The sequence below is a fragment of the Syngnathus typhle genome, linkage group LG2 (assembly GCF_033458585.1).
Source record: "Syngnathus typhle isolate RoL2023-S1 ecotype Sweden linkage group LG2, RoL_Styp_1.0, whole genome shotgun sequence".
Taxonomy (NCBI): Eukaryota; Metazoa; Chordata; class Actinopteri; order Syngnathiformes; family Syngnathidae; genus Syngnathus; species Syngnathus typhle.
Genome location: NC_083739.1, coordinates 8540394 through 8553429, shown reverse-complemented (window position 1 = coordinate 8553429; position 13036 = coordinate 8540394). Strand labels below are relative to the sequence as shown.

Below are 13036 nucleotides of genomic sequence, written 5' to 3'. Positions count from 1 at the left end.
CAGGATGGAATTATTTAATCCATCGCTCACTCCAATCTGCCAGCCAACACTTTGCAACAGCGTCGTATAGTCGCAGGCAAGGCGCTACTTGCGCTTAAACGTCTTCTCCGGCCTACATCTGAAAATGCCCACTCAGCAAGACACTGCAATTATGTTGATGAATAATTATGTTTAACTCTTTGTCCACAAACACAATATTTAATAGAGTAGGTTTTGACAAATGCAAGCCCATTTGGGTTCAAATATTTTGGGTTTAGATTTTTCAAAAGGATCAACACTATGTACATATCTTTGTAGAAAAAGCGATTCAGCTCAAGTTCAGTTGTGCATGCCTGCTTCATGTGTGTACATACTGAGGAACTGCAGTCGCTAATTCGATAGTAATTAAGCATGATCACAAAAGACTGTGACTGCGTGTGTATGTATGTGTGAATGTTTATGTATGTGTTAATGTGTGTAGCAAGAGTGATGCGTTAGCGCGCTCCAGCAGGGCTCTGAGCACGGTCTCCATCAGCCTGTTGGCGACTGAAGGGCCGGATAACGCTGCGATAACAGCATGTGGATTAAGGATGCAGGTCTGTAATGCCTGAGCACGGGTCTCTGCATTTGCGGGGTCTTCTAACACAATCCCTGCCCAAAACAAGCTGCTTTACGCAAAGCTGCGCTCTCTCACGCCATCGTGGCCTTCAAATCCGGCTGACATGACAAGCGTGACCTCAGCCGCCCTCCGTGACCTCACTCATCCCCACAACCCTTCATTAGGGCCACTTACACATATATTCGATCCTGTGAACACTTATCACGGCTATCCACTCAGGAGGGTGGGTTGGTGGTTGGTTGCGGGGCAAACAGAGCTTGTGGACAGACGGACGCATTTTCCATTAAATGGTATGATTCGGTCAAGCTCAGCTCGGTATGGTTTGGTACAATTTACCTTGTGTTTGATTTGTGTGTTGGCTGCACCATCGAGCTAACAACGCACTTCTAATCAAGCAGCAGTTTGGCAAATAGTGGGAAGAAAAAAATCCAAAAGGTTGTTTCCTGCCACTCAGTTAAAAAAATGTTTTTTATCTTGCCTAATTCATACTTGAGTAATTTTTGTAAGATTTTTTTTTTTTCTGTACTGTTTTTAAACGTCTGTTGTTGTTGTTTTTAATGCTTTTAAATGTTGTACTTTTCATCATGCACATTCTGTATGAAATGCACAATATAAATAAGTCAGGTCAATTTTATTTACTTAACACTTTAAGTAACAGATTCAACCCTAATGGTGCACCAATTGAAACTATAGCAGAACACACAGTCATATAATCTTTATCATCTGCAAAGAACAACCAATATGAGTGTCAAACTGATGGGCTCAAATGAGTTGAGACAGCTCTGAACAGTAAATCCATCTGTCTGCCTTATATATGGGCTGCCCCCAAGTGGCTAAAGTAGGCACACCGCAAGGAGCAGCACAATGGCCACTCAACTAATGCAGTGCGACAAAAACTTTCTTTTTTTCCAACTGCTTCTTTTCACGAGGGTCGTGGGGATGCTGTAGCCTATCCCGGCTGTCTTTGGGGCAGTAGGAGGAACTGGAACACCCCCGAAATTGTCGCACAAACAACCTTTCACGCTCACAATCACAATACCTAATCATGTCATTACAGGACATTACAGTGTTAGTGTATAATTCCACATTCCAATTCACATTTCTGGTGGGGATGGAGAAGATTAAGGTATAGGATTTCCATTCATTTCCTCAGTGTGCGGAGTTTGGAACACGGTTGGGTGTTATGACTTCAACCACATCTCAATGCACCACCGTGTGTGTGTTGCCAGTTTGCCAACAGCCATTGCCAACAACATTGCCAAGAGCCTCTCAAATCATCCACTTTCCACCTCTCGCCCGTTACCTCCCCTTTGACGCCATCTTCTTTGACAATCGCGCCATGTCTTTGTGGTTCAATAAAAAACAAGCAGAGCAGAGTATACTGGATGTGGGGAATTTCAAACTCAATTCAGGGTCAGAGTTTTTCGCTTGCAGTGCACGGTAGGATGTATGATGCCAATCAGCGACTGCAACTGCACAAAAATCTACAAGTGGCACAAAAATAACACGAGCCGCCATCCACGACCCTTTGCTATCAATTTAGTGCGGGGAACAGCTGTGCGCGGCCTGTGCCATCCCAGCCTTGGCTGTATTGAAAGCAGAGCCTGCGGCTGAAAGAACACTATCTCTTCCAGGTGCAGGCAGGGGGCTGCGGGAGGGATTCACAAAGGAATATTTGGCGCTAGGTGCTAGACATAATATGTGAAGGTGCAGCTTAGTGACACTAAAATCAGCAGTGGCAAAAACCATGAGCCGTGCCTCGGAGAGAGAGAAAAAGAAACTTCGAGATTCCGAGGTCGTTATTGATCGTGAGGAAGCCAGGAGGGAAGGAAACAGAAGGTGTTAAAAACGGCGCGCTGGAAGAGAGTGACATCGGGGGAAGGCAAGTGAATGGAGGTTATTGGATTTAGAGGATGTTTGTCATCATGTGGAGGATAAGGGGAATGTATTTGTGCTTGCTGCCCACACATTTTTTTTTTTTTTACTTGCGTGACAGTGACATACAGGGAAGGGAGCTGTCCTCATTTCACCCACTGGACTTTGAGGCTGCTGATAGATAGATAGAAAGAAAGAAAGAAAGAAAGAAAGAAAGAAAGAAAGAAAGAAAGAAAGAAAGAAAGAAAGAAAGAAAGAAAGAAAGAAAGAAAGAAAGAAAGAAAGAAAGAAAGAAAGAAAGAAAGAAAGAAAGAAAGAAAGAAAGAAAGAAAGAAAGAAAGAAAGAAAGAAAGAAAGAAAGAAAGAAAGAAAGAAAGAAAGAAAGAAAGAAAGAAAGAAAGAAAGAAAGAAAGAAAGAAAGAAAGAAAGAAAGAAAGAAAGAAAGAAAGAAAGAAAGAAAGAAAGAAAGAAAGAAAGAAAGAAAGAAAGAAAGGTGCCTTTGGATGCTGCTGGTCAGCATTGACGACTCACCTCACAGGACTGTTCCTTTTGTAGAATCAATCATACGATACTGTATCATATCATATAAGCATATATTTGCAAAAGTCTTATTTTTGATGAAGCACAAAGAGAATCAGTCTCCTTTCATGAGGACTAGAGAATATTTACAGAGAGGCTGAATTGGTAGATTTGGAGAATTTCAAGTTAACAATGATTCTAAATGATGACTCAATACTGTCGTATATGAAAAGCAAAGCTCCTCTCCCGCTGTTTATTAGTTTTCTGTATCCTACCTACATCAAACTCCCCCTCTGAGGCTCGTGATCTCCTACTCTCATTCTGCATGTCTACCCTCTTGATCCTGTTCTCTGCTTTCTTAGCCCCTCCCAGTCTCATTTACCCCACTGCAAATGGTAGTAGGAGTAAACTAAAAAAAAAAGAGACATAAAGAGAGAGAGAGAGAGAGAGAGACAGAGAGACAGACAGACAGACAGAGAGAGAGAGAGAGCGAGAGAGAGAGAGAGAGAGAGAGAGACAGACAGACAGAGAGACAGAGAGAGAGAGAGGCGCACAAAACGACCTTCTCTTCCCCGAAGCAAGAACGTCTTCTCGTTGCGGAGGTCACTGTCTCAATGAAGCCCCATGCTCCGAACACAACTCCACTTGTTTTAACAATGCTCTGAGCACAGGGAGAAAGGAGGGAATCAAAGAGAAATGGATAGAGGAGGAGGAAAATGGGAGGATTGACGTTTGTCTTCCGTCGACCGCGTATCTGCGACCCCCACCTCCTCTGTTGGCTTCCCTCCCCCTCTTGTGTGCCGAAAGTGCACCTCTCTTTCCGCATGCATCTTGAAAGGTTCCTCGAAGCTGTCTAACCTCTCAGCGATATTACATATTGTTGCTCGCTTCAGCCCACACTCCAACCTGGGTTGCTATGCTACCATAACGTGACCTCTCATCTCCTCTCCTCCGCTGCATTTCTTCTCTCCTCTCTGCAGGCGGGCAAGCAAGCAGGGAAAGGGGTTAACAGCGTCCTCCCATCCCCGCCTCCCTGAGCTGTCAAACCTCCCTTGTCCTTTTAATGACCTTTTAGGGCCCAGTGCTGCTGTTCGATTTGACCCAGCTGACCGCATGGGGTCATGAACCCACTCCACACCACAGCAAATTACCATTATCATCTCTCCATCCAGCTCTCCATCCAGCTCTCCATCCAGCTCTCCATCCAGCTCTCCATCCATCCATCCATCCATCCATCCATCCATCCATCCATCCATCCATCCATCCGTCTGCCCTTCTGTCCATCCATCTAAATCCTTAGTACATCTATCTCCACTACCTTCTTCCTCATCTATGCCCTCCGCTTATTCCTCACTTATCTTTACCGGTCCCATCTCTCGGGGCCATCTTTCGTTTTTATCATAATCACCTTGGAGATTGGGGAGCAGGGAAAGTGGACGGGGGTGGGTGCTGGGTCGGGGGTTATGAGGACTTGTCAGGCTCAGGCCGGCCTAATATGAGAGGACAGTCTTGGCTTTGCCTTAACCACACTGTGCCAGGCAGAGAATAAATGGATAAAACACTCTTTCTTTTTCCTCCCGCCTGCACTGACTGCATTTGGAGGCGCGTGGGGCCCTGATGTCACACCCTGTAGGTGTTTAAGCTGCTTACTTGCAACCAACAAGAAAGCCAGATGAGGCAATCGAAGGCAGGAAGAGGGGGGGGAGGAAAGGAACGGGATTCTGATAAAAGGATGAGAGAAGGAGAATGGGAGAGTTGGAGGAAGACAAGTTGGGGGTGGGGGTCACGCATGGAGGAGGTTTCAGCTTCTCAGTTTGACAGACCTTGCGCTGAGCAGAGTCTTGTTGTTGAATGTTGAGTAGGTGGATGGGTGTGTGACACAAACACACACAAACACACACAGAAGGAAAAGGTCAAAGGTGAAAGAAACTGATAACCCACGTTTGGCATCATGTACTCGCTTGTTTTCCCTGTGAGCCACTTGTAATGTTTTGACTTAATTTGTGTCCACTCAGCAGCTTTGTTTTGGGTGAATAGGTTCTCAAAGCCCCACCCTACTCCCACCCTGCATCCACAGGTCGCTGGTAACCCCCCCCCCCCCACACACACACACACACCGCTCACCTCAACAGTTCCTCTAATTTGCTTTGGAAATATTTTCTCTATACACCATCTTCCTTCCCTTCAGCGATATGTTTTGTTTGTTGTTGCACACGTTTCAACAGCCTAGATGGAAAGGTCTGAAAACACCAAACACCCAAGTGCTTTTTCAAAATGACGATTTAACAACGATGGCCTTGGGGGGGGGGGGGGGAACAAGTCATACACAAAACCCACATAAAGATGTGGATTACACACGCACACACAAACACGCAACGCAGAATTGCCAACCTGACAAATGTGTTAAATGAGATCTGCAAGTGAGACTACAGTCGTTGTTTGTAATACATCTGTGGGAAACGAGACTCCTTTCCAAGAACGTATGTGTGTGTGTGTGCGTGTGTGCGTGTGTGTGTGTGTGTATGTGTGTGCTAGACAGTGAGACAAATGGTGGAGCTTACAGTAAATGGAGACATTTACGAAAGCAGCGGACAGACAGACACAAACACAGCGATCAAAGAGGTTGGAGCATTACAGCACACTGGGGAGCGTGAAGAGGCGAGAGGATGGGAGTGAAGGTGAATAGAAACCCAGATCAATACGCCATCCAAGAGCTGCTTCACGCCAGCTATAGAACTGACAAAACCCAGACGGGGGAGCAAGGGGAAAGTGGGTCGGCGGGATGGAGAGGGACGGGGCGGCTAGCGGAGCATAAAGTTGCAGACTTGTGCGACCTGATGACCTCTCGGTGAGGAGGAGTGTGACGAGTGCGGGGTAGGGAACGTCGGAGGGTAGTTTGTCTTGAGGGTGTTATTGATTTGACCAACAACAAACGGGGGATGGGAGAAAGTGCAATGAATAGGGTCAGAAGGGTTGGGGGAAGGGAGGGGGTCAACTGACCATGCAAGGACAGTTTTGGCTGATGCGTACAACTCACCTATCACAGTACAAAACACAACAAATGGACATGTTTTGTATTTAGACAGAGGACATCACGTTGTCGTTGTATAAAGGTCACTATTTACAATATCTAATAATGAAATTTGAGGCCAGGTATGATGTGGTTCAGTTTCCTGATCTAAGTGGGGTTGCCTATAACACAGTGTGCATAATTATTAGGCAGGTGTTTTTTTTCCTCAGGCAAAATGCGAGGGAAAAGACATTTAAGTGACTCTGAGAAGTCAAAAATTCAGAGTGATGCGGCACTCTTGAAAATGCTAAGATATTGTGGTGTGATCACAGAACCATCAAATGTATCATTGTAAATAGTCAACAATGTTGTAAAAAACGTGTTAAGGAAAAAAAAGACGCAAACAAAACACCAAAGATTTGAGAAAACAATCATAAAGCTACCAGGAATCCATTATCCTCCAGTGCTAGGTCAAGACTGGGCCAGGAGATATCCAAATCCACATTTTTCAAACATCTTATGGACTGATGGAACTTTTGACGGACCAGCTGGACCCGAGGCTGGATCAGTAACGGCCACTTAGCTTCATTTCAAATCAGACGCCAGCAAGATACTGGTATGGGCTGGTATTGTTTAAGATGAGCTGGTTGGACCATTTTGAGTTAAAGGTGGGTTTAAAATTAACTCTAAAAACAAAAAAATTAATTAAATTATTTTTTTTAACTTTAATAGCATACTAATTCTGCACAGAAATTTTAGTTGCCTAAAAATTGTGCATATATAAACATGTTCTTGAATCTCACTTTTACTCACTTGAATATTCATATTTGAGGTTTATTAACATTTTGGTTGACCGAGAGCACTGTAGTTGTTCAAAAAAACAAAATTAATCCTCAAAAAATGCAATTTTGCCTAATAATTGTGCACACAGAAGAGTGATATTGACCCACACAAGCTAGAAGAGTTAAAGCTACGTGCGTCTTTGCTTGGTGTCCGCACTCTTTCGTTCTGTTCACACGCGTATGCACACATGCACGCACACAGACACTCTTTTTCTTCAGCCTCTTCACAGTCCAGATGGCCTTGCTGCCCCCACACTGGCTCACTCCCCCACATTCACTCACTCTGTGCATCCCTCCCTTCTCCTTCCCTGATGGGAACATGCCCCCCATACCCACTGCGCAAAACAAAGCAAGATCAGTATCGCGTTCACCTACAGTAGACACTTTATTAGGCACATCAGGACAATCTCACTCCAAGAGGTGTAGGACAAATCAAAACACATTGACAGCAATGTTGAGAATGATTTTCTTTATCTGACCTCAGTGACAGCTTAGGGGTCAAAATAATTTGCAATAAATTACATTTTTATTACTCCTTTAGTCCTTACCTCACATGAGCAAATTTAAAGAGGAACTCAAGTCCCAACTTTTCTTTATAATAATAATATATTGTATGTGCCCCTATTCTGATTAATGTTTGTGAAATATGAGTTAAACAGCAAAACTCACCCGTTTTTGTCCATTTCAAAGGTGGCCATTTTGCCACCTGTTGTCAACTGAAAAGGACATTACAGTTGCCAGGTCTCAGGTCACAAGCAAGCAGAGCTCACCAGTTATCGAAATCTGAGCCGTGATTGGTTGCAACCTGGCAACTGTAATGTCATTTTCAGTCGACAGCAAGTGGCAAAATGGCTGCCCTCTGAGATGGATAAAAACAGGGGGATTGTGTCCGATGTAAGGGGCCCCTGGAGCCAAACAAGTTTGAGAACCCTTGCCTTAAATCATGAAAAGTGGCAAAATGGACTCCCCGTGTCTTTTCTCAAAAGGGGACTGCAGCCAGTCGACTGCACTCACTCGACTGCCTGCATGACTCTGCTGTTTCTAACCAGAAACCAAGATCTTCAGAGAGCCCGTCCTTCATAAGAATGTGGTAATGGGACGTACTTGTGCACAGTGACATGCCTGCACACACACATCAGAAAACTCGATTTTACAAGTTGGCCTCGGAGGTTGTCAAGGCAGAGAGGTTCAGAAGAAGGACGAGGTGTGAGGGTTGTATTGTTTGAGGGCTCATCAGAAAAATAATTCAGGATTACCTCTCACACGCACTACTCAAACGCTTTCACGCCATGCTGAAATCCTTAATCGATTATATATACACAAGACAGAAATATGCATTATTATTATTATTAGAGATCACAACGTTTCAGTAAGTGTGTTGGTTAGCATTACAATAGTAGGTGAGAGAGTCTCTTCTGTAATCTTTTCAGTTTCTACATGTGAGATCGTTTCAGAAATGTGAGCGAGAGTGTTTCATTTCTGAGTGTGAGAAGTGTGTGTTTGAGTGTTTCAAATCATTTCACTGGTGGATCTGGGAGCTTTTCACTTTGTGTGCCTGTGAGAACATTTTAATCGTATACATTACGAGCGAGGAAAAAAATCAGTAATGTGTGAGAGGAGTGCAATGCTGGAAATGTGAGACCTGAAAAATCTCATAGTATTTGTGAAGGCATTTCAGTTTTGTGTGTGTGAGAGAGGTAATCCTATCCCTGACGACCGCCCCAGATAGTATTGCCATTGGGTGTATAGTATATGATTGTGTTCTTTGGCAGGGGAAGCACAAATAGGGGCGAGTGTGTGTGTGCGTCCGTGTGTGTGTGTGGCAACGTGGGGGTTGAAGGCCAGGGGCGAAACGGGCGTGGTCAACGGTTGCCGCGTTCACAGGAAGTGGCAGGGTAGGGGAAAGGGGAAGTGAGCCACCCCCACACTGTTGCTCGCCTCCTCGGGGATGGAACAAAGTGACCTCAGCTCAAAGCTCCTGCCACACCTTCTTAACCCCCTTACGCACACATACGCAAACACACGCGCATGCCTCACACGCCTGTTATGAGACTTTGAAAAGTGTAACTTTATTTAGTAGGCAGAAGTCTTTTTTTCTATGATGCTACAAGAAGGAAACAAAGTTACACAATGACAACATTTTGATTAGTGTAATTAAAGTATAGAGTAAATAAACTGAGTTGATCCAAGTGTGAAATTATTAGAAAACATTTCATATTATAAAATGATTGGGTACAATTACGTTTTTTTTGTCTGTGTGTTTATTATTCCGAATTCATAAACCAGCTTCAGACATATAGAAGAGGACTACTTATATTTACTCTTTAGATTTTCAAGGATGAACATCCTGCTAATTAATTTTTTTATCTTGATCAGTATTATTTCAACACTAGAATAAGAATTTGTAAAATGGACACACATTAGGTTTCCTAATGCTACATCCATACAATTAAAGATTAAGATATTTGTAAATTCAAATACTTTCAAATACAAATAAAAAGAGTCCTATTGTGGATGTAAATACTAAAAATGTTTGTACAATTTCAGATTAAAGTCCAAAACAAGTTTAGTGACAATTGTCCACACACTGGTTCGTGTGTGCGTTTCGCCACCTACTGGTAATATTTTTTCATGTTTTTTTTTTCTTTTTTCTTTTCTCTTCAGTCTTCAGGGCCTTTCTATGTTCAATAAGTATGCAAAAGTTGCAAAAGAAATTCAACTTCCACACTGTAAGTATAGATACTTACTGAAAAAGAGACTGATTCATCTTAAAGTCATTTGATTTGAAGAGGGCTGGTTGAAAAAAAAAATGCAGATGTACTATACTTGGCAAATATGTTTATGTACACAACCGTTCAAAGGTTTGGGGTCACCCAGGCAATTTAGTGTATTCCATTAAAACTAACATACTTGCACAAGGGTTTTCAAAGGGTTTCCAATCATACATTAGCTTTCTTACATAATTAGAAAACACAATGACCACTGGAGGGGTGGTTGCTGGAAATGGGCCTTTATACATCTATGTAGATCTTGCATTTAAAAAACAGACGTTTGCAGCTAGAATAGTCAGTTACCGCATTAACCATGTATGGAGTGTATTCCTGATTCATTTAATCATATACTCATTGAGAAAATTGCCGTTTCTAAGTGACCCCAAACTTTTGAACGGTACTGTAATTGAACAATCTTGTAAGACAAATAAAAGGCTGAACAGAAATTTGGAGTATCAGCAGTAGGCTCCATTGTATTTGTTTTGAACTGTAAAATTTCAAAGTAAAAAGTCATCAGACAAATAAATACTCAAGTAAAGCACAGGTACTGAAAATCCATTCATCTACGTACAATATCTGAAAATATGAAGTACTTTACTGTCCAATCAGAAGGCATGTTGTCTAAGAGAGTTGCTATTTGATGGACTGACAAACCTGAGAATGAGACTGAAACAAAACCATTCTAAAGTTGGTTAGTCCAGTGCTTCTCAAATAGTGGGGCGCGCCCCCCTTGGGGGGCGCGGTGCTATTCCTGGGGGGGCGCGTGTGACCCTGGGGAACAGGCTTTTTTTTTGGCAGTACTAGAATAAAGTGTAATTGCGCGTTTACTACAGCAGGGGGCAGTGGCGCTCTCATTGTTACTTCTGTCACGTTTGCGACAGTGCAACATTTTACGATTTACAAGACAAGTTAGGATAGTCACGGTGGGGAGGGGGGGCGCGAATAGTTTTCTTCTTGCTAGGGGGGGGCGTAACAGAAAATAATTGAGAAGCACTGGGTTAGTCCAAGAAAGAACCACTCGGCTGCATCCTTCTTGCAAAACATTGGGGGCTCAAAGGTCAAATGTCAAGACAAAGAAATTCTACAATTGGAACCCATTTTCACAAATAAAGTAAGTAGATAAACATACAGGACTAATATACTACCGTGAACTACTTATGTCTTTTTTTGCAATACTGCTGCCCAAGTGACTCCAATTACAGGAGACAAATTCCTTGAGTGGGTTTGTATGGATCAGTGGTTATCCGGCATGATTGTGAGTTTTTTACTAGGCCCAGTTTAACTACAGTTCGTTAGCCAGCTATGTATCTCGTCCTGTAATTAACAGAAAAGCTCGGAGCCGTTATTTACATTGCCGAGCTTGAAGGGAATGCCGCCGCCGTCCCCCCCAGCCACCTAAGGGGAGCCTCGGAGGCTTGCTAGCTCACAAACTAGGGTGCCTCTCAATACAGCAACAACCTGGCGGGTTATTTTCCAACCAATGGAGGCTTTGAATAGATCCATTTTGACGGCTCAAACATGTTGATGTTTTTTATGCCTATCTGTTGCAACATAACGTGATTCTTCAGGTCATTGTCTAGCTTATGCAGACCTCGTTGATCATTTGAATCAGATGTGTGACGGTAGGGAGACATGGAAAAAATCCCGGAAACCCAGGGCCCGACCGAGGTCTAGGATTTAAGATCCCTGCTAAACAAAGAAGAAGCAATTTTTCAGTGGACACACCAAAAGTGTTTTAGACAACGGCTTGATATTTCACCATTTTTTTTGTATTTAAAAAAAAAAAAAAAAACTCATTTTTGATGAACACTTAGATAAAGGGTGTCTTTCTTCCTCAGGGCCACAAACAGAAAACAGAAGGAAGTAAGGGCCATTGTTAGATCATTACAATTACTCATACTTTCACAAATTGGACCTTGATATGGAGTAAAAAAGTGAATCAACAGATCGTGATTCACACTATTGTTATTTGTCCGGGCGTTTATTATAAATAGAAACATTGTTGCGACTGTAAATGTCTCATTTGCTGCTGTTGTCAGAATAGATGAAGCGTATCTCCATCCACTTCCATTTGACTTTTCCCCCAGGCGAATATTGACTCTTTCTAACGAGAGAAATGTGTGACGCGTTCAATCAATCCATGATAAGCCGATTTTCGGAAATAGCTCTTAGAAAGTGAAGATAAAAGATTTACTCACTCCTCTGCTCCTATGTGAAGGTTGTGGACAGCATGCAGGTGGACCGGCTAAGCAGTGGGCCTATTTTGAGAAGAACATTTAAGAATGACAGCCGAACTAATTGAAGAAGAATATACAATGCATCACGCCTACGTCACTACCAATGGGGATGTAGTACTTCTCACACACATACTTGAGTGTCTTCCTGTTGGTTTCACTGCTGGTGCTAAATTTTCCACTGACACTATTATTCAATGATGTTGTCAAGAAACAGACATTTAAATGCAGCTCTATCTATTAAGCTCGAGAAGCATTTTTGTCATTTGTGCTGAGGGAGTCTTAGAAAAAAAAAAAATTAAAAAAAAAAAGGCACAGCACATTTTGATTATTTCCACGCTCACATCTTCTGACAGCTGAAGAGAAGCAGGCAAACGGGCCCACTGATATTCTTAGCTCCCCTCACGTCTTTTGACTGTCCTTCACAAACGCGTACACAGCTTCGTCCTCCCCCTTCCAATCGGTGCTTCTCGTAAGTCTGACAGGGTTCTGCTTTGTAATTGTCCATCAGGCTCATCAGACGGGCGTCAATCATACTTCTTCTTGACAGCTGTCATTGGGCGTTACGGAAAGTGGTGGAAGATATCAAGGTTACTTTCCACGAGATGAGGACAACCACAACATCCTTCCTGATATCAAGGGTCTTTTTTTTAGTTGGTATGAAATGTGAGATAAAGGTGAAAATAGGTACGGTGATTTTCTTTTGTAGAGATTTTGCTTGAGGTTTGTTCTATTGGTAAGTTACAATTGTGTACGAGTCAGTCAGGCAGTGGGTCACGCTTGATTACCGATAAAAAAAAATACATTTTCAAATAAGTAGTTTTAGCAATAAAACCACTTTTACAATGTTAAGAAAAGGACAAAATATACAGGGGGAAGAATTCTGCACACCTTGTTGTATGAAAAACACAGGTAAAAAGGAGGCAAGCCACACTTTTTGGTTTCTAAAATAATATGGAATACAGTAGGACATCATTAAAAACATTTAACAAAACAATCCTTCTCAAGCTTTGACCTAAATATAAAAGCATTGGTGTAATTGTGATAATTAAACTTACCTCTGAGAACTCACAAACAAGAAGTTTATTTTTACGTTAATGCAATAATTAAAAAAAAAAAAAAGAAGAAATGCACAAATTCCAGAATAAAAGGTAAATCATGAGAATAAAGTTGCATTTTCAATCATT

The 13036-nt window shown here is 42.5% G+C and overlaps 1 long non-coding RNA gene across 1 annotated transcript; it reads right to left on the bottom strand.

The window, feature by feature from the left end:
* Window positions 1–5092: 5092 nt before the first annotated feature.
* Window positions 5093–12751, bottom strand: LOC133149884 (uncharacterized). The gene is made up of 3 exons (XR_009713689.1): window positions 11986–12751; window positions 11814–11873; window positions 5093–7966 (listed from the first exon to the last, which is right to left on the bottom strand). It is a non-coding gene; the product is annotated as an uncharacterized LOC133149884 (long non-coding RNA).
* Between the last annotated feature and the right edge of the window lie 285 nt (window positions 12752–13036).